At 37.6% G+C, this 26,256-nt stretch overlaps 2 long non-coding RNA genes across 6 annotated transcripts in view; one reads left to right on the top strand and one right to left on the bottom strand.

The window, feature by feature from the left end:
- The window catches only part of LOC130216071 (uncharacterized), a 101,374-nt gene that overhangs the window by 34,824 nt on the left and 40,294 nt on the right, over positions 1–26,256 (bottom strand). The window contains exon 1 of one of the 2 annotated variants that reach the window (XR_008835762.1): positions 1,902–2,056. The exons of the other annotated variant lie outside the window; for it this stretch is intronic. This is a non-coding gene — a long non-coding RNA (uncharacterized LOC130216071). Of the gene's footprint in view, positions 1–1,901; positions 2,057–26,256 lie in introns of those variants that run through there. 2 annotated transcript variants of the gene reach the window in all.
- On the top strand, positions 10,783–14,470 carry LOC130216070 (uncharacterized). 4 transcript variants are annotated; one of them, XR_008835760.1, is made up of 6 exons: positions 10,783–10,933; positions 11,712–11,802; positions 12,016–12,062; positions 13,338–13,391; positions 13,516–13,582; positions 14,111–14,470. It is a non-coding gene; the product is annotated as an uncharacterized LOC130216070 (long non-coding RNA). The 4 variants fall into 4 exon arrangements; XR_008835761.1 differs by having other exon boundaries at positions 10,784–10,933; positions 11,712–11,759; positions 13,329–13,391; XR_008835759.1 differs by having other exon boundaries at positions 10,784–10,933; positions 13,329–13,391.

Here is a 26,256-nt window from a genome sequence, read left to right as displayed (position 1 = left end):
CTTGAGGTAAACGCGATGAAATTACGAAGAAGTAAACTGAAGTCTCTGTTAAACATCCCTGTGATGAACTCTAGGGTAAAATATGAATAAGCCTTGGAAATCTCAGTCAATGATTATTTATTTGCATGTATTTATTTAACTTTGACTACATCGACTTACTGATGACTATTTTATGTTTTGTCAGTTTAGTGCAGGGGTGCCCAAACTTTTTTTTATGAAAGGCCAAAAACCAAACTTGATTGAGGCTAGTGGGCCAAAGGTAAATCTAGTTGCCATGGGTAAATTCCTAATTTATTTAATAATATTTAAAAATTGCTACTTTATATTAACTAATACAGTATTTATTTATATGTTATAAAAACAAAACATTTTAATGATTTGATTTGCTCGCCATAGTCCTCAATCCATCATGTGACAGTATTTACATTTTTAAAAAATCAGATTCATTTACAACATTTAATTGAAACGTTTCATTTCAGTTTGCTTTTTTGTAGCTCAGCAATAAAACTAACAAATTACGTCACATTAGAAATGACAACTTCTGTGTTAAAGTCGTTCACCCCAACCCCTCCGTCATTCTAACTCTCTTCTTAGATGGAAAGGTGGGCCAAATCAAAGGTTACAATGGGCCAACGTTGGCCCGCGGGCTCTAGTTTGGGCATCTCTGGTTTAGTGGCCAATTCATAGACCCATCTCCCGCCACCCTCCCATTTTGTTATTTCCCCTGGAAAACTCCTGTAATTCCACCCCCTACCCACTCTCAGCTTTTTGTCTGTCTGTAACACCCCAGTTCACCAACTTTGTCAGTGTTACCAGATTGGGCAGTTTTGAATTTGATTGTGCTGATAAAAATTACATTGGTGAGTCAACAAACTTGGGCGGTTTTGAAACGTAAATCTTATAAGCAACTTATTTAAAAAAAACATAACTGTGTGCTCCTACTCCATTCATTTGGAGAAGTTGTATTAAAATCAGACTCCCTGTACAAATCTAACTCCCCTTCGCTTGCACGCACATCACGTAGCATATATCATGACACTATATAGAACTCACAGTTTATCATGACACTTTTATCCATCATTTTTTTCTGCAATTGACAGCAAGAACAAGGATAGAAGCATTGTCTGGTTCACCAGCAGCACCTAACTATGTTCAAAAGTATTTAAAACGCCAAAAGGAATCAATTTTTTTACCCAATTTCGAAAGTAAAACATACTCTTAATCGATAGTTTAATCTACACAACATTAAATGCACTGGTTGGGTGACAGGGTGCAGCATTTCGATATGATCCAGTTATGTTGTGGTTCTGTGACTGCTGGTGTTCCTTACTGTATGGTTAAAATTATGACAGTTGAAGTAACTAGGTTAATTATATAAAATATTAATCTACTTTTGTCCGTTTTGGGGCATTAGGGCTGGAAAAAGTCAGCTATATCTGGCAACACTGAGTATAGTATCCGATCGCTGGGGCCCTCGAAACCTAGTCCATATAGTACAGTTAATACAACCAGGTTGTTTGTTATTGTTCTAAGATGTCGTAGATAGGACCAACGTTTTCTCAAGCTGATGAACGCTAAATACACGGGCAGCCAATCAGAACACATCCTGCTTAAAAGGGCGCGAACGACTCTAACGACAATCAGCGACCGATGGTGTGGACGTGAACAGGCCTTGAGCGTCCGCTCGTTTGTTTCTTACGCTAAATTGAAAACGGTAAGTGGAAAATAACTTGTAATATTCTGACAACAATCTATTTTAGTTTATGTGTGCTATTTAAAAAGACACGGAGGAAGCGGGCCGCTGTTGCTCCGTCACTCGAGGGAATATGCTCATTTCCATCTGCAGGTGAGCTGTTCATAAACTCTTTCTTCGTCTCCTCCTCCTCTGAAAACCGTCCCACCTGTCTACGAGTTTCCTCTCCTCCGTCCGTGTCTCTTGTTCTCCTGTGTGTCGGCTTCTACGGTCTTTTTTTCCCTCCGTTGCTCTCGCCTGACAGTCTCTCTCTCTCTCTCTCCCCCTCTCTCTCTTTCCTCTTCTTCCGCGCTCTACTTCCCTCTCCGGCTTGCGGCAGTCTTTCATTCCGCTAACTGCCTCTCTCTCCCTCTCTCTTGACTGATACCAGGCCGACAGGGTGAGTGTGACGTACATTGGCAGCGTTGAGCGTGACGTGCGCTGGCAGAATTTGCAGCCTGCCTCCCCGCTTATCAGAGCTGTCAATCACGGGCTGGTGACAGCGCCTGGCAGGCAGCGCCACAGGGAGCCCGACACGCAAATACACACACAAACGCTTGTTCCCAGCTGATCAACGCTCGCGCTTTCCCTACAGACAGAGAGAGAGAGAGAGACATGCGGAGATATACGCACTGCAATGTACATGAAAAACTCTCAGTATTTGCATAACGAGATGCGCTTTTTAATAAACACACACTGTAGGTTGATGTACGAGGATTGTCTTGGGTGAAAAAAAGAGCACTTGGGGAAAAAAGTGGTAAGAAAAAGTCACGTAGCCTAGATTATAACATATAGATGGAGGGATGGAGGGATACAATAAATTGATTTAAAGTATAATTTTATAAATGATATTTAAATAATTATATGGAATTAACATATGTCAATTTCATTCATTCATTCATTTTCCTTAGGCTTAGTCACTATTTCTTTTAACCGCCAACTTATTCAGCATATATTTTACACAGCTGATGCCTTTCCAGCTGCAACCTAGCACTGGGAAACATTTGTCAATTTTTTTAGGAATATTGCAATATATCCGGATAAAAATAACTTGGGTAAAATGAAATGCTTTCACGTGGTAAACCTGTTTGGAAATAGACATTATTTTAGCAGTTTCTTAAATGTTACAATACTATTGACAGTTTTAGGATAAATAATCTTCTTGAAACCTGTCTGTTTATACTATAATACAGCTTAAACTTATGAAGAAATTTAATGATTTTATGATTTTGAAGTGTTTCAGTCAGGTTTCAGAGCTCATCACAGTACAGAAACTGCATTAGTGAAAATAACCAACGATTTACTCTTAGCTGCTGACCAAGGGTGCATCTCGCTATTAGTTTTACTCGATCTTAGTGCGGCATTTGACACCATTGACCACGGCATCCTCATAAATCGCTTAAAGTCTACAGGTGTCCAGGCTCTACAATGGTTTAAGTCATACTTATCTGACCGTTACCAGTTTGTGAATATTAATGGACAGCCTTCACAAGTCAGCCCAGTAAAGTACGGGGTGCCTCAAGGATCAGTTTTAGGCCCTTTGCTATTTACAATATACATGCTACCCCTGAGAGACATTATTAGAAGACATGGGATCAGCTTTCACTGCTATGCAAATGATACTCAATTATATATTTCAACTAAACCTGACGAGACGTCTAAACTGTCCAAGCTAACTGAGTGTATTAAAGATGTTAAAGACTGGATGACCAACAATTATCTTCTTTTAAACTCAGACAAAACAGAATTATTACTTATTGGGCCTAAATCCTGTACACAAGTTTTTTTGCCCTCTCCGCTGTCGCCACTGGCTTGCATGGTTCGGGATCTACAGAGCTGCGCATCGTTGGATTTGCTCTTCAGTGTTTGGACTCTCAGTAGTGATTTTTAAACCACACTGAACTGAGCTAAACTCAACTGAACTTAAACACTAAAGACTAAACTACACTGTTCCAATTTACTATGACCTTTTATGTGAAGCTGCTTTGACACAATCTACATTGTAAAAGCGCTATACAAATAAAGGTGAATTGAATTGAATTGTATTAACAGAAAAGTGGCTGATTTGTTAGAATTTTGAGATTTTATTCATATTAAAACTTATAAATTTTTTAAAGTATTCATGCCTCCAAACCTCACCATCATTGGGGTATGAGCAGATCGTATTAAGGCCCGATCCCAATTCTACCCCTTAGCCCTTCCCCTTACCCCCATTTTGCAAGTTCATGTCCCAATTCTCCTTAGCTTGAAGGCGTAGGGCTAAGGGGAAGGACTAAATACCCCTTGAAATGGAGATTTTTCAGGACGATGCTCGAAACCATCGGGTAGGAAAATTTCCCAGAATACATCTACAACGGCAAAATGGCTGCACACGGAAGGAGATGCACAAATTAGTATTTTTTTTCATTATTACGAATTTTTACATCAAACAAGCATATGTTTTAATACATTCATAACCGCGCTTCTGTTTTACCATCATGCTTTACATTTTTTTTTACATTTTATTTCACTATATAAAATCCCTAATAATAACTCCTGTATAGTAGTCCCACAACATTCTGTCACTTGATGACACTCGAATACCCTGTCAGAAAAGTCTAGTGGCTGGGAATGACCTTTTTACAGTGTCTGCTATAATGTTAATGTTGTTTTTGTGTGTTTACATTTTGTGTGTTTACACAGTACAGTTGCGATCTTATTGCCACATTATATGATTATAACATGATCTCGTTGCCATCTGTGATTTCCTGAAGATAAATACCAAAAAATAACACAACTGGAATAACTACAGCAGCCGTGATCATCAATCTCATATGAAGCATGAGATCTCGATGACATATGATGACCTGTGCAGGTGTTGTAGTGGTGTCCCATTTCTAGAGGTAAATTTTGAAGCCCTTCCCCTTCACACTCGATTTCAAAGGCCAAGGGGAAGGGGTAGGGGTACAAAAATAGAATTGGGATTGGGCCTAAAATGTTTGTATGAATGCAAGTTCATAAAATTTCATATGAATTTCAGTAAAATCTCAGTATTTCAAGTTACTACATCAAAAAGTCATTTTTAGTAAGTAACTGCGATGAGATTGTGTTCTATAATATGTTATTTTATTATTATTATTAAATAGTAAAAATGTTATAAGCTTTACAAATAAATTCTTCTGGAAATTATCATTTATCAAAAAAGTTTGAAATTTAAAAATAAAAACGATACGTAATGAGCTGCCACTACTTTTTGTGTTATGGTAAATTTTCTATAATGTATATTAATTCTTATACAATATATTGTAAACTACTGACAAATATCAACAAGTCACTTTGTTATGTTTTTCAACTTCAAAATTTGTCAAAGCTAAGGTCAAAGTTCCATACTGGAATTCAAAATATTAAGTAAAATAGAAAACATGCATAAATCACAACATACAGTTAATTAAATGGTCTATTTTTTTTGGACAAATTATTTTCTCACTGAAAACCTGTTTGGAAACTATTATTTTAGCAGTATCATTTTTGTTCATTTAAAGCAAACTTATCAAAATTACTATGTGTGGTGGTTGACAACAGGAGCAGTCATTTAAAAAAAAACAACTAGGAATATTCATTCTGTTGGGATGAGAATGTGCTCACCAGCCAGACCAAAACTGCCTCACAAAACCACACGAGTAGGAAAACACACAGACATAAACACGTTTTTGTGCCGCTGCGTGCATGTTCTGCCAGAGAAAACCTGGAGTAAACAAAGGTACTTGAGCAAACAAATTTCGAAAGTCTCGGCCTCTCCGCTTAAGCTGGAACACACATTTATTTGAAAAGGTCTCAGGCGAGTCTTTCTGCTCTGCTTTAGCTAAATGGGTTTCAACAGACAACATACTTTGTTTTGACAGTTCTTCTGTCAAACTTTGGAATTGTTTAAGAAAACCAAAGAGTGAAAGCCCAGACCTGCCGTATCCTGAAAGAAAACCTTGTGTGTGTATATATATGGAGTTGAAACCATGTGCTTGCTTCAGTGACAGTGATCAAAAAGTTTCCTTTCCTGTATAAAGCAAATGTTTTTTCTATTAAATAAGCCACTTGAGTAATTTTACCATTCTTTAAGGGTACTGTAAATCACACTGACAGCTGACAGCAATAACTGTATGACAGATCAACAAAATGAATGATTATTAATTGAATTATTATTAATTGAATTATTTAATACAAAATTTAGGATACAAAGTTAAACTGTGGATTAAACATTTTCTAAATCATGTTCATCTTCTAAAATGTTCTTCTGAAGAAGGTCACCTACATTTTGGATAGCCAGAGGGTGAGTAAATTAAAAGCATATTTTCATATTTTGTGAACTTATTAAATAATCCTCGTTAAATCAGATTTCATAGCCATAACTCTGGTTTTGTAAATACAGAGTTTGATCTCAACAAGTCGTGTCTTTCCATTTGTCCAGGAGACAACGGGAAGGTCATTTCTGCTTCAGAGAGCTGCATGACCAGACCACAACACTCCTTGAAGTTGGTTTGTATTAATCGATTGTCTAAAATGTCAATGTCTGCCAGCCTAAGATGACTCAAACAGCTACATCTCAGCCTTGATTTCTCTCACTGTAGTGTAAAATTGGCTAGTAGGCAGATGTCTTTTCATATAGGAGGCACTAATGCATGCCGTCTGCTTCCAGGTGGATTCTGGGAAAGTGGACCACGCAAAGGAGCTTTTTTCATCTCTGTGTTAAAAGGGGGACTACGGTAAGAAACCAAGATAAAGTAATTCTCAACAGCCCATCAAAATGCAACATTTGCAGGCAGGTTACTGCCGGTTACGTCATTGTTCGGCTTTAAAGTAGCTGGAAATGCAGTCTGGTACTGAGGCAATTTTTTAGCAGATCTGCTGCAAACTCCAGCGTGTTTTAATGTTACTTCAGTTCCATCGAGACCTAAAACAGACAAAAGTCAAGGTCAGAAACTGCCACGTTGTGTTTCTGAACTCTACAAAGACTTGTAAAACACGCCATCTCAGTCTTGACTTCCACCGCAAGACACCAAGACACATTTTTTCTCAAGCAAAATATTCCTGAAATCCCACTGAAAGCATGTGGAAAGTTCATCTGGAAAAGTCACACACTTCACACTTCTGCTGATTTCTTTTTATTTTGTCCCTCTGCAATTTTGCGCTGTCATTTTTTTCATTCCTCTCACCTACTATCGTCTTTCAGACCTCATCAATCCTTCCTTTCCTTTCTCTCTGCTGGAAGCCTCCGTTGGTGAAACACGCGGATTCCATGAACAGCTTGATGAACAGCCTCAAAGGTTTTTCCCCCAGCCGACGCTAGTGTTTCCCAGCCTTTTCAGGAAACACACAGCACACACACATAGTGGCGTTTCCTCTCCATGGCCCACAGTCGCCTACGCTCTGCCAGCAGACCTGCCGTGACCATGATGTCATTATTTCCCCCATAGCACGGCCGTATGCTTGCGAGCGTGTGGCTGTTTATCGGAAAATTCCTGTCTAGGGGCTTTTACGGAACGTCTAAGTTTACCACGGCCTTGACATGAGTGCATGTGCGTGTAATCAGCATAGAAATCTCTGCTTTTCTTATTCTGCCTTTTGTAGGCAAACAAACTTAGATTTTTAGTACATTTCTGAGGCAGAGGGTTTCACAAATAAATAGATCGTCTTTCGTTGTATCACCACACTACTGTATTCAATAGGGCTGCATGAAATTGAAAAAAAAACAAAAAAAAAACGGACATTGCTATATTTCATTTTTCTGCGATATGAATACGATTTCACCAGATGGCTTAAATAGCTTTATGGAAAAAATCATTCATTTCGATTGATTGGGGTGATTTTGTAAGGGTGTAAATCATGTATAAAAATACTAAACAAGCAAAATTACAATAGAGTAATGAAAAAAGTCAAATAAACAGTGTTTTCCAGAGAGTCAAACAGTATTTAGGTACAGAAACTGTAAAGTATTCATCGTATCGTACAAATGGGCTTTTTTGTGCCCAAACTCTCTTTTAAACTCTCTTTAAATGCCTTTAAAACAAGGTATGCTCATAATAACCGATTAACTGTTAACCCAAAGGGTGCGTTTTTAACCAATTAATGTATCGGTTAAACGATTAAAAAATATTATTATTATTATTTATTAATTTTATTTTTTTAAATGTTTGGCTGCATAAATGTGCAACACATATTTATCAACTCACGGGATGGTGACACGCTCCAACCACACGTGCCTACAGACCTATTTTACTAAATAAGCCAAATGAAAGGGTATTACTGGTCACAGTTTGACACAGATGAGTTGATGCCAAACCAGCACTGATGGTGATGCCTCACTCTTGGATCCGTGTCTTAAACACTTTTGTTTTTTTTTGCACAATTGTAGAAAGAAGCAGCAAAACATATCTTTGTGAAATGTGCTTTCCTTTGGAAACAAGACGGGAACAAGTTGGAGTGTCTTGGCGTACTCCGGCACCGCTCATAACCATAACAAATAGGCTAAATTTTGATAACTTAAGTGTGCAACCAACAAACCAACTTATTTCCATTTGGAAAATGACAGTTATTAATTGTTCTCATAAAATATCATTTTTTCAAAATAGCCTACATAGCCTAATCTACGAATCAAACAAATCCAAAGATTTACTTGATTTTTGCATAAGTCCGTATGTTGTTTAAATAAATAAATAAATAAATCAGGATTTTAAAATGCAATTTTTAATGTGTCAGACACAAAATAGACACATTAATTAATTTCTTTAATTAAATAATAATTTTATATTAATCCGACCAGATAAACGTTAATATTTAACGAGCAGTGGTTGTCAGTTGGCAAAATAACCGAAATGAGCATGCTTATTTAAAACACATGCAAGTAACAAATTTTCAATACTTTGCAATGACTCCACAAATCTAATGTATTCTTAGCTGTGCTGATCAACTATAATCCCAACTCAATATTGCATTTTAATAAAAAAAATTACGTTTAACTAGCAGTACTTGTAAAACCTACATTTATTAGTGCACTTCTGGAGCAAACTATTTTAAATTTACAACTTTAATAAAGTGTTAAATTGGAATTTTTTAGGCATTTCTTATTTAGTCCTTTAAAAAAAAACTACCTTGTTTATCCTCTTCAACAATCAGTCAATGACTTTTTCACAAGAACTAGGCTACAGCTTTACAAAAAGGTGTTAGTTTTTCAGTTCTAAGTTAGGAAACAGCTGCAACTTTATATTCATTTTAGAGGCTAACAGCAGAATTGCACAGTTGTTTATCATCTTTGCAAACCAAAAGAAACTCTACTTGCACAAGATCAAAAATATTTAACCTCTTAGGTGTTGGTAGAAATCAATGTGTCTGAGGTTTCCGCGAGAGTTCAGATTGCTATTCTGCGTGCTGGTATCGCCGTACTGCTGTATTCGTGTCATGCCGCGGCTGTTGAGGCCGTTCCAAGCTGCTCTGCCATCTATGTGTGTGTGTGTGTGTGTGCTGTCAGCTGGTGAGTAATAGCAGTCTCGGGTCTCTAAATCTCGACGGACCACTGCACTGTGGAACGGCGTAGCAGGCGGCCACCAGGGACGGGGTCTGTACACACACACACACGCTGAATATTAATATGTGTGTGTGCGTGCTCTGGAGAGTGTCAGCCCCCCCGTGGATTTGACTGGCAGGCAGGAGTGTTGCAAACGTTTAGCCCCGCTGGATCCATGTGTGTCGGACGGTGACTATGAGGACAGGGTCAATTAGAGGGTCAACGCGTCCCAAAGGGCAGCCACACCCACATATGCGTGCGCACACACATGCTCCATGACACATTTACACTCCTCTTGAGAGGGAGAAATTGACAAAATGGGTACATCCACCCTCCATCTCTCTCCTCCTCTCATTCAATCTCTTTCTATTCTTCCACGTCTGTGTGATTCGTGTGCAGATTTATAATGAATAATGCATTTTCTAATCAGCAATGGAAGGCTGTGTGTGTGTGTGCGCGCGTGTACTCATATAAAAGACGTATCGCACCTCTCGAGCGTTTGCAGGATGCTAGTGAATTGCTTCTGGATACAGGTTTTAGTTTGGATTATCATGTCAATCCAAACTTTGTCCTTAAAAGGGACATTGTTTACTCGCCCCCGTGTCATTCCAAACCCATAAGAAATGGATTCGTCCTTTGATCACGAAGATATTTTAAATAAAATATGAGATGTTTCTGTCGCTCTAATGAAATTCAGAGAGCAAAATCTCTGAGATCAAAAAACAAATGCATATGAATAAAGCCGTTTAAGTCTTCTCAAGAGACAAGATCACTTTATATGATGAGTATTTTTAATTTATGCATTTATTCAGGCATAAACAATGTTTACAACTTCCATGTGCTTGCATGGCATGAAACAACCAATGAGGTTCATTCTAGCGTTTTACATGGAACCCTTTTGCTTTTGCACGAACCAGTGGGTTTTCTCAAATCAAGCAGTTTTTTTGGTGCAAATGTCAGATTTTTTTTTCCCAAAATGTGCTTTGCTAGTGTTTATTTTGTTCTTAATTTTTTTCAGAATATTTAAATAATTAAACACACTAGAGGTCGCACCGACTAGTCGACTCACTAATTGACTAGTTGACTTTATTGCTCCGCTGTGATGATTTTTGATTGACGTCAACTAGTCGCGCTGTGCAGATCACATGTTTTTTGACCTGAACAACATGACAGCTTGACACACTAAGGTGGTTCACTGAATAAAACTGCCCTCGAATTATTTAAAGTAATTTTTGAATTGTTATATTTCTTATGTCAGCGTTAAAGATTCAAGTGAAGTTCGAGTGAACTTTAAATAGTCAAAAAGATGCCAGTTAGATCGCTCCATGCAAATATCTTATAGCATATGCTAGACAATCACGTTTACGCAACCCTGCACTGTAAACCTGGATTTTGTGCTTTTAAAACATTTTAAGCTATCATTACTAATTATTTATTGTTCTTTAAGAAATTGTGTCATTACTAAATCAAATTAGCTATTTGCACTAATCAGAAGAAAAAATTAGTTTACTTATCATGTTAAGCAGGGACAACTCCCTTCCTTATGTTTTTGTTAGAGAGGGGTGGGGCCTTGATTGGCTGAGGTGACGTGAGCAAAACGCTCAGTGAGTGCCTGGAGCTTTTAGGATGCTGGGTTACCGCGGATTTTTGAAAATCAACATGACACGGTAAGTGTGCAAAGAAGCTTTTATCAGTTTATATGTTTTTCTGACAAAACTGATAACTGAAAATCCACACTGATGCTGAACTCAAAATATTGTCTCTGCTATGAATATGTCAGTTAGCGCTATTTTCCCTGTCAGTTCACAGTTAGGTTATAATATTATATACATTTGCCTTTTCTGTCTAGCCACCGTTTATAACGTTAACGTTATCTACTGTTTCTCTGTATGTTCACTGTTTAAAACATGTTCCCTGTAAAACGTGATAATTATTACACGTCGTGTTGGTTCGTAATAGTAGCACGAGTCCATGCATGAGCACACGCTAGCGGCTAACGCTAAATATTATAAATCTTTAATAACGCTAAAAGTTTCACATGAAACTGATTTTTTTTGTGAAGGGCGAGTTTACATTGGTCCGGCACGTCATTTTACCGATCCCCCTCCTCAACCGCCCTTCTCCCCCGTCCGCTGTTCACTTTCGTTTTCTTCCGTGACTCCCCAACCCTCTTCACTGCCGTCCGCGGCACCCCTCCGCCATCCACTGCACCATTACCCCTCGCTCCCCAATTTCATGCGCGACACCTCTCCATCCTCGGGTAGCATGCCAGATCAGTTACCCCTATCTGTTCTGAGACCTCTCAAATCACAAATCAAGCACTGCTTAAACTGTATAGAAGTTGAGGTCACTAGCAAAATTGATTTACTTTCACAGTACAGTTACAGTTACAGTTGCAGCTTTTTCTAAACTTTTTCCCTAAAATTTCTTATTTGCCGTTTAAAGATGGACCTTACGTTACAAAAAAGTGGAGGAGTCTTAACCTGCAATAAGGTGGGTCCTGCTACGCTGGCCTGCACTTTTTACAGTAGATCAGGTATGTTTAAGAATGTAATAACATTTTTCTATTATTATTTTATCTCACTGTTAAGTGTTGCTTACAGTATTTTGTGTCACTTTATTATTTACTTTATTATTACTTCAACTTATTATTTACTTTATTATTATTGACCTATTTTTAATTTATTTGAAGTATTTAGTGATTTAGTTTAGAAATATTAATATTCTGTTTTTTTCTCTTGTTTTGCAGGTGTTCTTGTAATTCAGCAGTGGGAAAGAACCTCAAGCGGGAATTTGGTAACACTTTATAATAACTACACACTATAAATCATTTATTAAGCATTAGCAAATAGTGAATTCTTTATTTGTCAAGCATTAACTCTACGTTGATAAACATTAGTAAGCAGTTTATAACTTCTTGTTCTTGACTTACAACCACATTTATAATGTGCTTATTAAATGTACTTTTCATACTTTGTTAATTATTCATTTTTCATTGATGAATTAAGTATCACATTATTTACAAACCAGTTATTTAAGAGTAGTTGGCTGTTTTTTAAGATCAGTCAAAATGAGTTAGTAAATTATTAATAAATTATTGAAATCAACATTTGTATATCTTATTATTCAGGCATTTACAATTAGTTAATTTTGTATGTTTATAAATGCTTTATTAACTCAACTTCATCCAGTTTTGTGACCTAAACAAAAGTAAGGACTATTCATGCTTTATAAATTGCTTATAAATGACAATTAAAGGCTCAGTTAAATTCTAAACAGGAAAAACAACATAAATGACACTATTCATTCCTATTCATTTGAAGATACACATATAAACTGCATCAAATGAAAAATAATTCTTTGCAACCTAATCTAAAATAAAATTACTGTACAGTTTAAACATTGCATCTTATTATATTGTTAAATTATTATATTGTTGTTGTTTTATCCAATTTTATGTATTTTGACACTCTTGTCATTCAGCAATGTTTAAACTTTAAAAGTAATTTTATTTTTTAGATAAGATTGCAAAGATTATTGTTCATTTGATATTAAGCCTTTAACTGTCATTTATAAGGGATTTATAAAGCATAAATAGTCCTCAGTTTAGATTGGTCAGAAAACTGCATGAAGTTGAGTTAATGAAGCATTTATTAACATATATAGTAACCATTACTACGTGCCTGAATGATAAGATATATAAACATTGATTTCAATAGTTTATTAATAATTACTAACTCATTCTGAATGATTCTAAAAACCCTCAACTACTCTTAAATACAAATGGTTTGTAAATAATGCGATACTTCATTTAGTAATGAAAAATAAATTATTAACAAAGTATGAAAGTACATATAATAAGCACATTATAAATGTGTTTATAAGTCAAGAATACGCTATTTGTAGCTGCAGTAATAAACTGCTTACTAACGCTTATTAATGTAGAGTTAATGCTTCAGATAATGAATTCACTAGATGCTAATGCTTAATAAATGATTCATAGTGTGTAGTTATTATGAAGTGTTACCGAAATGTTTGATCAACACAGTCTGTTTAATTGAGATCTTTCAGTTAAAGAGGAGGAATGTTGGAGAGCTGTTGTCAGAGCTTTTACAGCAAACCAAGGTTGGTTCATGTCCATTATATATTTGCATTATTTTTTAACAGTTAAATTATTGAAAATTTCCCAAGTGTTACTATATTGTTTGTCTAATACAATGTTTGTCCAACATTATTTATTTATTAACAGACTCAAGAGCCTACAGATTTTGATTCTCCTGGAGGACAAGCCTGCAGACTTCTTTAAACCATGCTTTGTAAGTAACATATTGTCTCAATGGATTTATTAAAGGACCTTGAAAACATTCTTTCCATTAATGCATGGTCCTTACATTTTATTAAACGTTCACACTTGGTTTAAAACATTGAAACTTAAGAATAGCAAAACATCTTGTTAAACTCTCTAACATGTCATAATATATTCAACCCACAAGATTGTTTCTTCAGAACACAGTTTAAGTTATTTTTAATGATACCTGTGATTTTTGTGTCCCCGTTTTAAAAGTCAAACTTCAATTTAAAGATAAATTGGCTTTGTGACTATAAATTGAGGGAAAGATGAAGATTCACAAGTCTTATAGTTAAATTGGGAATGAGGGTCAATAAGTAAATGCTAAATTTAACATTGTAGAATGCATTAAACCTTTTGCAGTGTAACTGAAGCAAAAGTAAATTGGTCAAAACCAATTCACATATTATCTTTTGTCTCTGTCATTAAAAGTTATTTATTAAACATTATTGATAATTATGTAATGAGAAACATAACTGTTTCTATCTGTTGGTAGGACTCTGATGATCCAGTCATTCCACCACCTTGAAATCCTATTCTTATTGCAGACAAAGCCTCAGTTAAGATGATCATTGAGGGACAACTTGTGATGGACTGCATCAAAGACTTGTCAAAAGCTGTGCATTCTCTTTGGACTACTATACCCCAAGTCGACGAAGAACACTTTTCTCTTCATCCAACAAATTTCTCCTCATGTTGGGCTACAGTGACTTAAAGCCCAAGCTACAGACATTAAATAATTAAATTGCTTTTCGATTCACTGCAAAATTTGCACAATTGTTCTATTAGCAATGATTGCTAATGCCAGAAAGAAATGTGAATGAAACTTTAACAAAAATAAAAAAATTGAAAGGTTGTTTAATTCTTTGTGCTTAAAATTGTAAAATTTGAGTGGCATTATTTTTAATTATAATAGATTACATAAATATAACAATTATCATTGCATAAACGCATTTTTTTTACATTATTATATATGTTACGTTCAATTTAATAATCATTTTACAAAACATATCCTCTATAAAATTAGTAATGTGAACTAATGATTTTTAGTAAAGACTACTAATCCAAATTTGATTTGTCTTCTACACCCACTAAAGATTTTCTTTTAATACAGCTTAACCTGTTTAGTTGAATAAATGTAAAAACTAATCTTATTTCGTGCAACGGGTTTCCACGCAACAATCTAGTAAAGTCAACTAATTCGGGTTTACAGTGTGGAACAGTATTGTTCACTGCAAAGAGTAGACGCGGACATATTTTGTGAATGAACCGTGAAGTGTACAGCCACGGAGGTGTGACAAACTTCACACCCGGTGAACATGGTGAAGATGTGCAGCGAGGAGACGTCTGATACCCACGATGAGCAGTGACCACAAAAAACACCCGACTTGAGCAGTTTGAGTAGCTTTCTAGTGCGCATGATCATAGCGATAAAATATGCGTCTGAGCTAGTCTCTGACAGTGTAATAAGACTTAACGTTATTGCCGTTGTCGTTCGTGCATTATTTTGTTATGAATAACTTCATACGAATCGGTGTGCTGATGATATATGCATTATTTCTGCACTAAAATATCTGGTATTGTTACATTCTTAACCTGCAGTGTTTAATGTGTTGACTGCATTTGTTTAGCAGTAAATTTAGCCCGGGTGCTAATGTTGCGTGAATAACGAAATCAAAGTGTTGACTGCATTTGTTTTGCAGTAAAATCAATAATTTTGCATTGTTTTTGCGACGTGTTATGAGCTGTCAAACAGCATGTCAATATATTTTTTCCTGCAAATTGTGTTGTGAGCAAAACATTTGCCTCTTGTGTTTTATTGGTCACCAGCGACTAGTCGACTAGACTCGACTTTGATAACATAGAAATCGACTTCCAAAAATCAGTGTTCAACCCCTAAAATACACACACACACACACACACAAAATTTGTTGCAATTTAAAACTGAACTACAATTTTAACACTTTTTTGCATCAAATTTTGGATGAGATGTCAAGATGTTTATTAATTAACGTTTCATACATGGAAAAAAAGCCTAAATTCACTCTACTGATAATATAGAACAATTGTTTCTCTTCCATAGACCTGTATTTAACCACTAGATTAAAATGGATTTATTATTTTCTCAATTAAACATTTTGAAGTATTTGAGGACTTTCAGTGGAGGGATAAAAATATTTCAGATTTGATTAAATATATCCTTATTTGTGTTTCAAAGATGAACAAATGTTGTATTGGTTTGGAATGATGTGAGGTCAAAAACACTGATAGAAGTTATATTTTGGGATGAATTATACCTACAATAAGTTACATTTATTAGAGCATAATTGTGTTAATTGCATATTGTGTTTTGGGAAAAAAAGGTTTAAAGATGTAATGCTTTCCGCGACTTAGCGTTCCTAATCTCTGCTTTTGCGCTTATTGAAAAATGTTGTTATATTCTTTTTTTTTTTTACTTGGTGATTTATGGTTGATGGGCAGAGATTGCTTTCCCTATTCTCTCATCTGTCTCTTTACCTCTCTCTCTTCTTTCTCTCTCTCTGCCACGGCCCGGAGCAGGAGAAACGCACGCAATTGAAATTTATTGCCTACATTTTGCCTCCTGCCCTGCTTTGTCTTATCCTCCGATTCAATTCATTGTTCTCGCTAAACAGGGGGCTCTTTCCCCGAAGACCCACTTGCACTCTCCGTGTCAATGCTCAACAGATCGTGGGGTTTGATTTTGGCCACTTGTTTCTGCACACGGCAAACGCACACACACACATACACACACCCATCCCCAAAGCTTCTCCATCTCCGAGACCGTTCAAACACACCCCGTGACAGCTGTTGGTTCCATTGTTTCCATATGTGCAGCATGGAGGTGAACGCTTACAGCTTTTACAGCCACATGCAAAAGACAATGTAGGGAACTGTGATAGAGAATGTGAAATACATATGCCTACATGACAACAGAAAGAGAGAACATGACCAGCGACAAGAATACAGGCAGTACACAATACAGACACAGCAGAGAGAAGTTCAATGAAGACGTGACAGAGAATTGAAACACAAACACTACACCGAGACATAAATCTGACATATCAGATGACAAGAACACAGATATGACAAAAGTGAAAAAGAAGACAAGGGCCGAAGAATAAACACTACTAACTGAAACTAAATGAGTTGTTTTAGCCTGATCTCACAAGAAAAGTATTTTGCGTTTTGTCAGTTCAGCTGTATGAAATTGTGCGATTTTTAAAAAGGAGGCGTGGCACCCAACTCCACCCCTAAACCAAACTATCATTGGGTGATGACTAAGTTGTTTGAATTAGATCATACGAATGCATACGAATTAGCCACTAAATCAAAAAGTTACGAATTGCCGTGAGATTGCATTGGTTGTTTCGAATGAACTGAAACAGACCCAAAAATAATTAGAATACAAAAAAAGTGATGGCGCATTCACACCATTGCCGACTAAAGCGTTAAAAGACACAGCAATTAAAGCGTCATTTATATTCAATGTGTGCCAGCAGCAAGCAGGTTTCCCGCCCAATTGGGCGGTTTTGAATTTATTTTTGCAGGTAAAAAAATGACATAGGAGGGTAGTGAAAATTTGGGCGGTTTTGCAACGGCGTGCCCGCAAGCCCCGGTCTGCGCTTATAAACCAGTTTTGATCTCCCAAATAGATGCCATAGCCCCCGTTCTTCGCTTACAAATGCTTAGAACAGTGTAGAAACGCGTGAGATCTCCCTCTACGACATCTCAATCAGGTTATTATAGTCTACTGATTGTTGGGTGGCGCTTTATGGTTTTCAGCGGTTTGTCGACACTCTTTGGGCTGGAATCAGTCAGCTACATCTGGCAACACTGGCAGCAAGCTCTGGCAAAAGTGGCAGAGTGCATCTTGGGCAGTTTGGGCATCAAATAGAGTTGAAATCAGGTCAACTATATAGTGATGATCTGTAACGCAATTTGGCAACCAATGTGAATGCAAAAGTCCTTGAGAGGATTCCAGATAACCTTTAGTCCCAACCACATTAAGGATTGGACACATCAAGCTGATGGTCGGCTGTTGGGCAGCATCGGTTGTTGGTGTGTGTCTGTCAGAATAGTTTATTTTGTTCCACATGTTGCCTCTCGTCAGGCTCATGTCAGAGTTTGCCTGATTTAGTATGTAGAATTGGTGTTTGCTGTCGGTTAAAGAGAGTGCTCTGATTGGCTGTTCAGCTACAAATCTGAGAATAAAAGCTGAAGTGAAGTCGAGGCCACACAAGATAGTCTGTCATTTTGTCACATTTTTTAAATATTTACAAACAATATGAATTATCAGACATTAGAGTGAATCACTCTGTGGTGAGCGAGAAAAATGGTACATAAATGCCAGTTTATTTATGGTTTGTATGTGTGCAGCACTTGTTCCAGTTTCCCTTTGTGGAGTGACAACAGAGATACTGGCACCTGCAGAGATGGAAAGATACATACGCTCTTGGCTAATGTCCATTTGGCTAATGGCCCGTTTTTACTGAGTAGTACGTTATGGTTCGGTTTGGTAAGCTTTTATGGCCATTTACACGGTCAAAAGGGTACCTAGCACAACAAAAGGGTACCAAAAAGACAGAGCCAGACGCACAGCTGAATCCTATTGGTTTACAGAGATACGTCACTAGCTTGTGCAACAAGCCAGGAGAATGAAAATAAAGGAACTGCCATTTTTAAATACACAACCGAGACATTATACTGTAATAATATATACATATAATAACAAGCCATGGACCTGAGCTTAAACAAACCTTGTCGTCGTCTTGATGAACAGCCACAAAGGTACCAAACAACCACCATTGGTCACTTTTGGCAGTGGAAACGCAAGCCTGATGAAGGTGACCCATACCGTACCATACTGTACCCCTCAGTGGAAACGGGCCATTTAGCACAGCTTTTTTTTTTTTTTGGTTCAGACAAGACAAGCGTCATTAAAGAACAAGGGTCGCTTTAGAATCAGTGTGAACACACTGTAAGTGAAAACAAGACAGACGTGACCCATAAACTACAATACAAATAGAACAAAATCACATAAAACATAATAAAAAGAATAATTAGAAAACAGAACTGAAACGCTGACGCGACAGAGGGAAGTACATTACAGACAAAATAAACAGGCTTAGGAGAACAGGAACAGATAAGAAAAAGAGAACAGACAGGAAAGCGTAACTTTGATTTTAGTGGCGAATTTGTATGAATTTGTACCATCTCATTTGTACATTTTAGTATGGTTTACATATCCCACACTGGGGTAGGGTTAGGGGGCATGAATTTTTTTGTTTAATCATAAAAATTAAATTGTATAGATTTGTAAGAATTAGCAACTTTTCCACTAATATGTAAAATAGTACAAATTTCTCATGAGAACAGGCTGAAAAAATTACAATACAGACACTAAACACTAGACAAAAACCAAACATTAACAAAATATACTAAAACAGACTTAAAAATAGGCCTACTGCAAAAATAATTACATGCAGAAATGAAAGCTACGATTGTTGCCTAGAGTAAATCACAACTAATATTCATCTTATAAGAAACAGCTTATTTTATTGAAGCACGAGGAGACACTCGTGGACTCAATACTTCAACAGAGATTCTGCCAGATCAGAAAAGAAGAGTCAGAAGTAGAGGGAGGAAAAGTTAAGCACAGAGAAAAACGTCTGGCGAATCTCTGTGCGGCACAATCTCAAAGCGGCATCAACGATCCAGATAAGAAGCCAGCGGGATCGCTGCGCCCTGCGCTGTGCTAAAACAGCCCTTCTTAATCTCCCACCAGGCTGGTTCCCTCCTCCTCCCTCTCCCTCCTTCCCACCCTCCTCCACGGCTTCCCTCCTGCGCTCGCTCGCTCTCTCCATCTCTCCGCACAAAGCTTGTCACTCCTCTGTTCTCCTACTGCGCGGACACACGCCCGTTCTCGCGCTCTCCCGCCCTCTCGCTCCCGCGCTCATACGCACACACGCGCTTTCTTATCTCCGCGCTCGCTGATGAAATCTCTCCCCCCGCACCTCCCCCTTCAGAGTTTTTCCCTCGCCTTTCTTGAGATCCAGTCATCCGCTTAATGAGGCTAATTCATTACTTTGAAACACAATCATTTATCAGAAATGTATTACAGGGACGTCAGGGGTTCAAAATGAGAAATCCTCGGCTCCGTCTCTCACCGTCCTAATCCAATATGCCGCGTGTGAGTGTGTGTGGTTTACGAAAACCACTGTACACTCTTGACCCGCCTCGGACCCCTTCTGTCGGAGCTGGACGTCATGTTTTTAGCGGCCTCTCTCTCTCTCTCTCTCTCTCTCTCTCTCTCTCGAGCACAGAATTAATTTTCTCTTCCTTTCGCCGCTGGAAACCGGAGGCAGAGTTAATGCTACTCGGCTCTCAGGAAGTACACACACGCACACACCGACATACACACAGACTCGTTGTGCTGCTCTCAAAAAGCTCACGGTTTTGAAAAAGGAGAGCGGACTCGAAGTGATGGTGATTATTCATTAGGCAAAGTAAACGACACGCATCTCTCCTCTTCTTCGCACACACATTAGAGCGAAATCTGTCTTGTTATCTTTGCATGCGTGTATGTGTGTTTTCACTCTCACTCACATTTTCTCGGTCTTGCTCATTGCCAGCTCCTTGCAGTCAAGATATGAGTCAGCTCGTCTCTGTGTAGGAGCAAACCCACACCTGTACTGAGGGGAAAACCCTTCTACAGGCGTGCGGTCGAAAAGCTAACCGTTTAACACATCATTTTCATAAATACGGCGCTTTTAACCTCAGAGAAGCAGCAGTCAAAAATGTGCTGATATCATGAAGTAACTAGATAAAGTAGCAGAACGTAAAGCATTTAGTGTGGCATTTTCTCTTCTAGCACCAAGCTATTTTCCTAACTTTTGGAAGTCGTTTGGAAAGAGCTGTGTGTAGGTTGGCCTATAATGTGTCCACAGTTATATTGGAGTAATATAAACACAACAAGTCTCTTTAAAAATGTCCTGCTGTTAAAAAAGGATCCAAATCCCAGCCAATTTTAATTCATAACTGCTGGAATCATCACAGCTGCAAAGTGTCAGTGCAACCAGTTTACTGGAGAACCAGCTCATTTGCATTTAAAGGCACAGGCTACAGAAACAGCTACAACTTCCTCTGACCCCAAAATGGACATTTTCAGCAGGGTACAATAAATGATCTGATAGGTATCTTGAGCTGAAACTTTACAGACACATTCTGGAGACACCAAAGAATTATTTTACATCTTATACAAGGGGTAAAATAGGAGCCCTTTAATATTTAGGCTTTTCATCTTTTGTGTAAAATACACTTTATTAGGGACACCTTACTAGTACCGGGTTGAACCCCCTTTTGCCTTCAGAACTGCCTTAATCCTTCATGGCATAGATTCAACAAAGTACTGGAAATATTGTGGTCTTCTGCTGCTATATACCTTAAGGTTGGACATGTTGCTCGTTCAGAGATGCTCTTCTGCATACCTCGATTGGAACGAGTTATTTGAGTTACTGTTACTATCAGCTGGGACCAGTCTGGCCATTCTCCTCTGACCTCTGGCGTCAACAAGGCATTTGCGTCTACAGAACTGCCGCTCACTGGATATTTTCTTATATTCGGACCATTCTCTGTAAATCCTAGCAATGGTTGTGAGTGAAAATCCCAGTAGATCAGCAGTTTCTGAAATACTCAGACCGGCCCGTCTGGCACCAACAACCACATTCAGAGTCACTTAAATCACCTTTCTTCTACATTCTGATTCTCATTTTAAACTTCAGCAGATCATCTTGACCATATCTACAAGCCTATATGCATTAAGTTGCTGCCATATGATTGGCTGACTAGAAGTTTGCGTTGACAAGCAGTTGGACAGGTGTACCTAATAAAGTGGCCGGTGAGTGTAAGTTTTTTTTTTTTTTTTTTTTTAAATTCACTGAAACTCTAACTCGTTTACAGGATACACTCCTTCACTCTCAGGTCAAAAAAAACTAACTGAAATGTGTTTGTAAAATGGTGTCCAGTGCAAAATGTGGAGAGCTTATAGTCACAGAGGAAGTAAAGCCTGTAAAGCCTTTGGTTTTTAAATGTGATTTACTGATCCAAGTGATCCCACCCAAGATACAAACAGTTTTCCAAGTGTTCAAAAGCAAAAATGCTGATATAAAAACTTCTGGAATCATTTACACAAGACTTCCAAGATGTTTGACTAAGGTGCAGGCAGAAATCAATCAAACTAATCACTGTCATCGGAAAAAAAACCTCACCAAAATCATTGCAGCTGCTAAAAATGCACTTGTTACTTTAAATACACATGCACATTAGATTGTACAGTATGCCCTTCTGGCCAACAGTTTACTCACTTTTTAATGTGAAAGCTACTAAAAATGCACTTGCCACTTTCTACGCACTTCTAACATTGTATTATTATTTTTATTATTATTATTGCCTTTTTACTTTTTTAATCTCCTCTTGTTATTGTTGTTGTTTTAGACCAGGGGTCTCAAACTGCTGGCCCACGAGCCATTTACGGCCTGCCCTCCTCCTCCCTCCGGCCTGCAACTGACGTCAAACTATAAAAAGATTCGGCTGTCCAAAATATATTTTAATTTGTGGTTTTGACCTGCCACCTAGTCAACATTTAAAGCACTGCATTCAGATTAGTTTTACTTTCATTTTCTCTCAGTGTACGCTCAAGAGTAACACACATGCGTTTTAACTTTGTGGCGATTTAAAACGTTAAAATATGTGCGTAAGTGCTCTATTCTGCTCTATTTTTGTAAATATTCAAGCCTCATTTGATTATTATCAGTTTTACACCCCTTCTATTTTGGTGTACAAATGCTTCATGGCTTACATGTTATGTTGGTGGTGTAACAAATATGATATTTTGCTAATATTCGATTCAAATATGGTCTCATTTAATAAATTTTCCTCATATGCTTATTAAGACTTGCATAAAAACTATGTACATTAGTAAAATTGTACTGCTGATTGAATTGAACTTGTTGAAGTAAATGTGAATATGTACATACTTTTCCACTCTTTGTTGTAGTTTTACAAAAAAAGAAAGATATTAAGAACGATTGCCAGTAAAGTCACTTAAGTTACCCAAACTGCTTTCTGCTGTTCTTACGCTATTGGAACAGTACAATTGTTTGGGACAGAATAGTAATTATTATGCCTGTTATTTGTAGTATTTTCATAGCAATTTAAACTCTTCTTCAATATGTACAACAAGAAACAATAAGCTAGAGTTTTGACTGTATACTCTGTGGAAGAATGACTGAGTGTGTGTCTAATGCTCAGCCATACACACAACAACCACAGATGTATTTCAGCAGCTGATGTGTGATTATCACTGGTGACAGGTAATGCTTAAATATATAAACATGTCTGTTGTCCTAAGATGCATCAATTATGTCAGACTTCCACTTTTTTCTTGTGTTTGAATGTTTAAACGGCCCTCCTATGAATTGTCAATCACTGGCCGCCCACCAATTTGAGTATGACACCCCCGTTTTAGACTATTAGGAATGCACTGAACGGAAGGAAAAATGTAAAAATTCTGAATCTGTAATCGCTTACTAATTTTACAAGATATTTCTCCTCATTGATAATCACTGTATTTCCTTTAATGTTAAATTCTACCCTAAAACAATTTTTTTGCAAATGAGATATTTTAACTAAATGAATATGACAATTTTAATACTAACAATTATTGCTGTGTTCAGACTGCATGATTTTAGCCCCGATTTTGTCTCGCCAACAGGTTTTGAGAAATTGCCAACAAATATCTGAAATCACAGACAAGTCTGTGCTCGTTCATGTGAGTAACAATCACACAAGGGCTGGGCAATTCATTGAAAACTAATCGAAATCAACATTGAGAACCTAAAATCAATCAGATTTTTGCAGGTCAATTTTTCAATTCGTTTCCCCAGCATGTGTGGAGTCACGTCAACCCATTTTGTTAAGGCTAATTTATACTTATTATGATTTTTATTTATTATACTGATATTATGCTTATGCCAAGTGCACGTGCACGGTCCGGCGCAGCCTCCGCATAACCGCACACCTCCCAAAAAAATTTAACTACGTCACAACTGCATGTAGCGCAAGCTTTGTGATTGGTCGGTTAGGTATCGGTGACGAGGGTGCGTGGCGAGGAGAGCCGTGTTTTAGACAATGTTTTAATTTCAGTTGTTCAGCATTGATGTTCAATAAATAATCATAGATAATAGTGTGTGTTTCTTGTTTCCTTCAATTATTTTAAAATCAAGTAATGCTTCCTTCATTGAAACACCTCTCACTTGTAATGTGTGAGCATATTTACTGCACAAAACTTGTCAGTGAACTATATGGGCAAAAACATTAGAAAGAAAAAATAATTGTCATTATTCGAGTTCAAATGGTCATCAAGATTTTGATTTTAGGCCAAATCGCCCAGCCCTAAATCACACAGTGTGAACTATCAAAGACGCGATCGGAGATAATCGCCGATGAGTCGCCGACACCCTTGAGATGTTTGGCATGATAAATATCAGGAGCTATCAGTCATTCAAATCATGCCGTGTGAAATTTATTTAATAGAATATAACATCGAAGACTGCCTACAGCCAATGAGAGAGGCATCCACTAGTGTGGGTATCTGCAGGCCAGCGGGAGGTTGGAGGAGAATTTAAAAGGGCTTATTTTCGGTCTATTTGGACCCAAGAAATGGAGGAAAAACTAGTGTTAATTTGGCAGGTGAGCAAAATAAGTAGATTTTCTACCCCACTAAAGGTTTCTTTCTAATTGTGTTGTTAATAACAAAATATATACTATGTGACCTTGCGTTGTTTCCATGTCACATCTCACGTGTGTTTGGTTGTGAGACGTAGTTTGTGGACCAAAGACAAAGTTGTCTGCGATTGTCCTATTGTAAAGTCATGCAGTGTAAACCCTGTCACCGATCCCTTCTACAGTGTAAACACAGCACAGATGGAATGCTACCCCAGATATTGATGCAGTGTGAAAACATCGGTGATGTGACTACTTTAAAAATCGCGCAGAACTCAGAATTGGGGGCCGCCGTCGTGTTTTTCTAACTCCGTGTGTAATTAAGAGTTCATTAACTTAATTTTTTCTTTTAAAATATAAAATTTTATAAGCATTTTCTGAGTAAAAACAGTTTTCACAACAACTTTTAAGTGTTGTTAAATCTAAAACACAGCATAATTAGCAACAAACGGTAACTGTTAAGGCCATTCTATCTGCATATATTAAGCAGTCCCTAAAAAGCATTAAAGTTTCTGTTGATCAATTGAAGTCTTTGTATATAACCGAAAAGTAACATCTGCACACATATTGTGACCCACACACTCTGCGATTAGCCTGTGCTTGTGTGTGTGTGCGTTGCGTATGCATTTGTGGTCCGGTTGCTCGGGTGATGGTTCTCTTTTCATCAGGGCTGGATGGAGAGATTAATAATGGATGTATAATGGATCTATAAATAGACGCAGGGCTTCAGTCCCTCAGACCAAACAGAAGACAGCGCTGGGTGACACACACACACACACACACACACACACACACATACACTGCTCTGCCATTCACCTCGTCCTGGCCCTGGCTCTGTGTACACAGCCAATCTATTCATCTCTCTCCCTCCGCCGGCATTAATAAATGATCCTAGCCCCACACACACACAGGCTTTAAATATTCATTGGCCGGGCGGCGCTGTTGGTCTTGGGCAGCTCTGGGCGGCAGTAAACGCAGACTCAGGCTCTCACTGGCACATTAGTCATGCAAAAAGCTGTCACAGACGCACACACACACAGACTCTGCTAAATACTGCAGAGGTGTCTACTCGTCCGTCGCTTCTTCGACACCTGATGGCTGCTGTCTTTCCATCATTTGTTTGGAACTCGTATTTCAGTCTCATTTCTGTATTTCATCAGTTTCTCTTTAAATAGCGTCTCAATCTCATCTGTTTTACTGTAATGTTATCAGTATCCTACATCTTTATCCATCTCATGGTTTCTTTGTGTCATGATTTCAGTCATATTTTGATCTTTGTTTCATGTCTTCCCATCTGTCTCTGGCTCATTCATTTCTCATCTCATCTCTCCTCGGTCTATACTTTCTTATTTGCTTTTCTCCCCTCATTCCAGAACCAGCTTTGTTTCCATTACAGGTTTGGGAAAGTGCTTTAGTGGTATTTTCTTGAGGTTGATTAAAAACTACTGCAAAACTAAAGGTTCCATTAAGGCATGTGATAAAGATACAGATGAGAAAGACAATTAATCAGATAATAATAATGAGAAATCAATGATATAAAGATGGAGAACGTCATGAGATGGAGTAAAGGGTAAGCATGAGAATGATTTGACAATACTGAGAACAAGATTAAATGGAAGGAAAATGATCAATGTGAAAGAAAAAAATATTTCATAAAGAGAAAAAAAACAAGGAAGAAGAGAAATAGAGACAATACAGATGAGACAGAGGAGAAAGACATAAAACTGAACACAAAAGTAAAAAAAAAAGAGATGAAGAAGTGGTGAAAATTAGACGAGAGTCAATTTAAGGTGATTTTTTTCTTGTGATTATGTTGGCATTCATACCTGAATGATTTTC

The sequence above is a fragment of the Danio aesculapii genome, chromosome 22 (genome assembly GCF_903798145.1).
Source record: "Danio aesculapii chromosome 22, fDanAes4.1, whole genome shotgun sequence".
NCBI lineage: Eukaryota > Metazoa > Chordata > Actinopteri > Cypriniformes > Danionidae > Danio > Danio aesculapii.
This window is presented reverse-complemented; position numbering and strand designations above follow the sequence as displayed.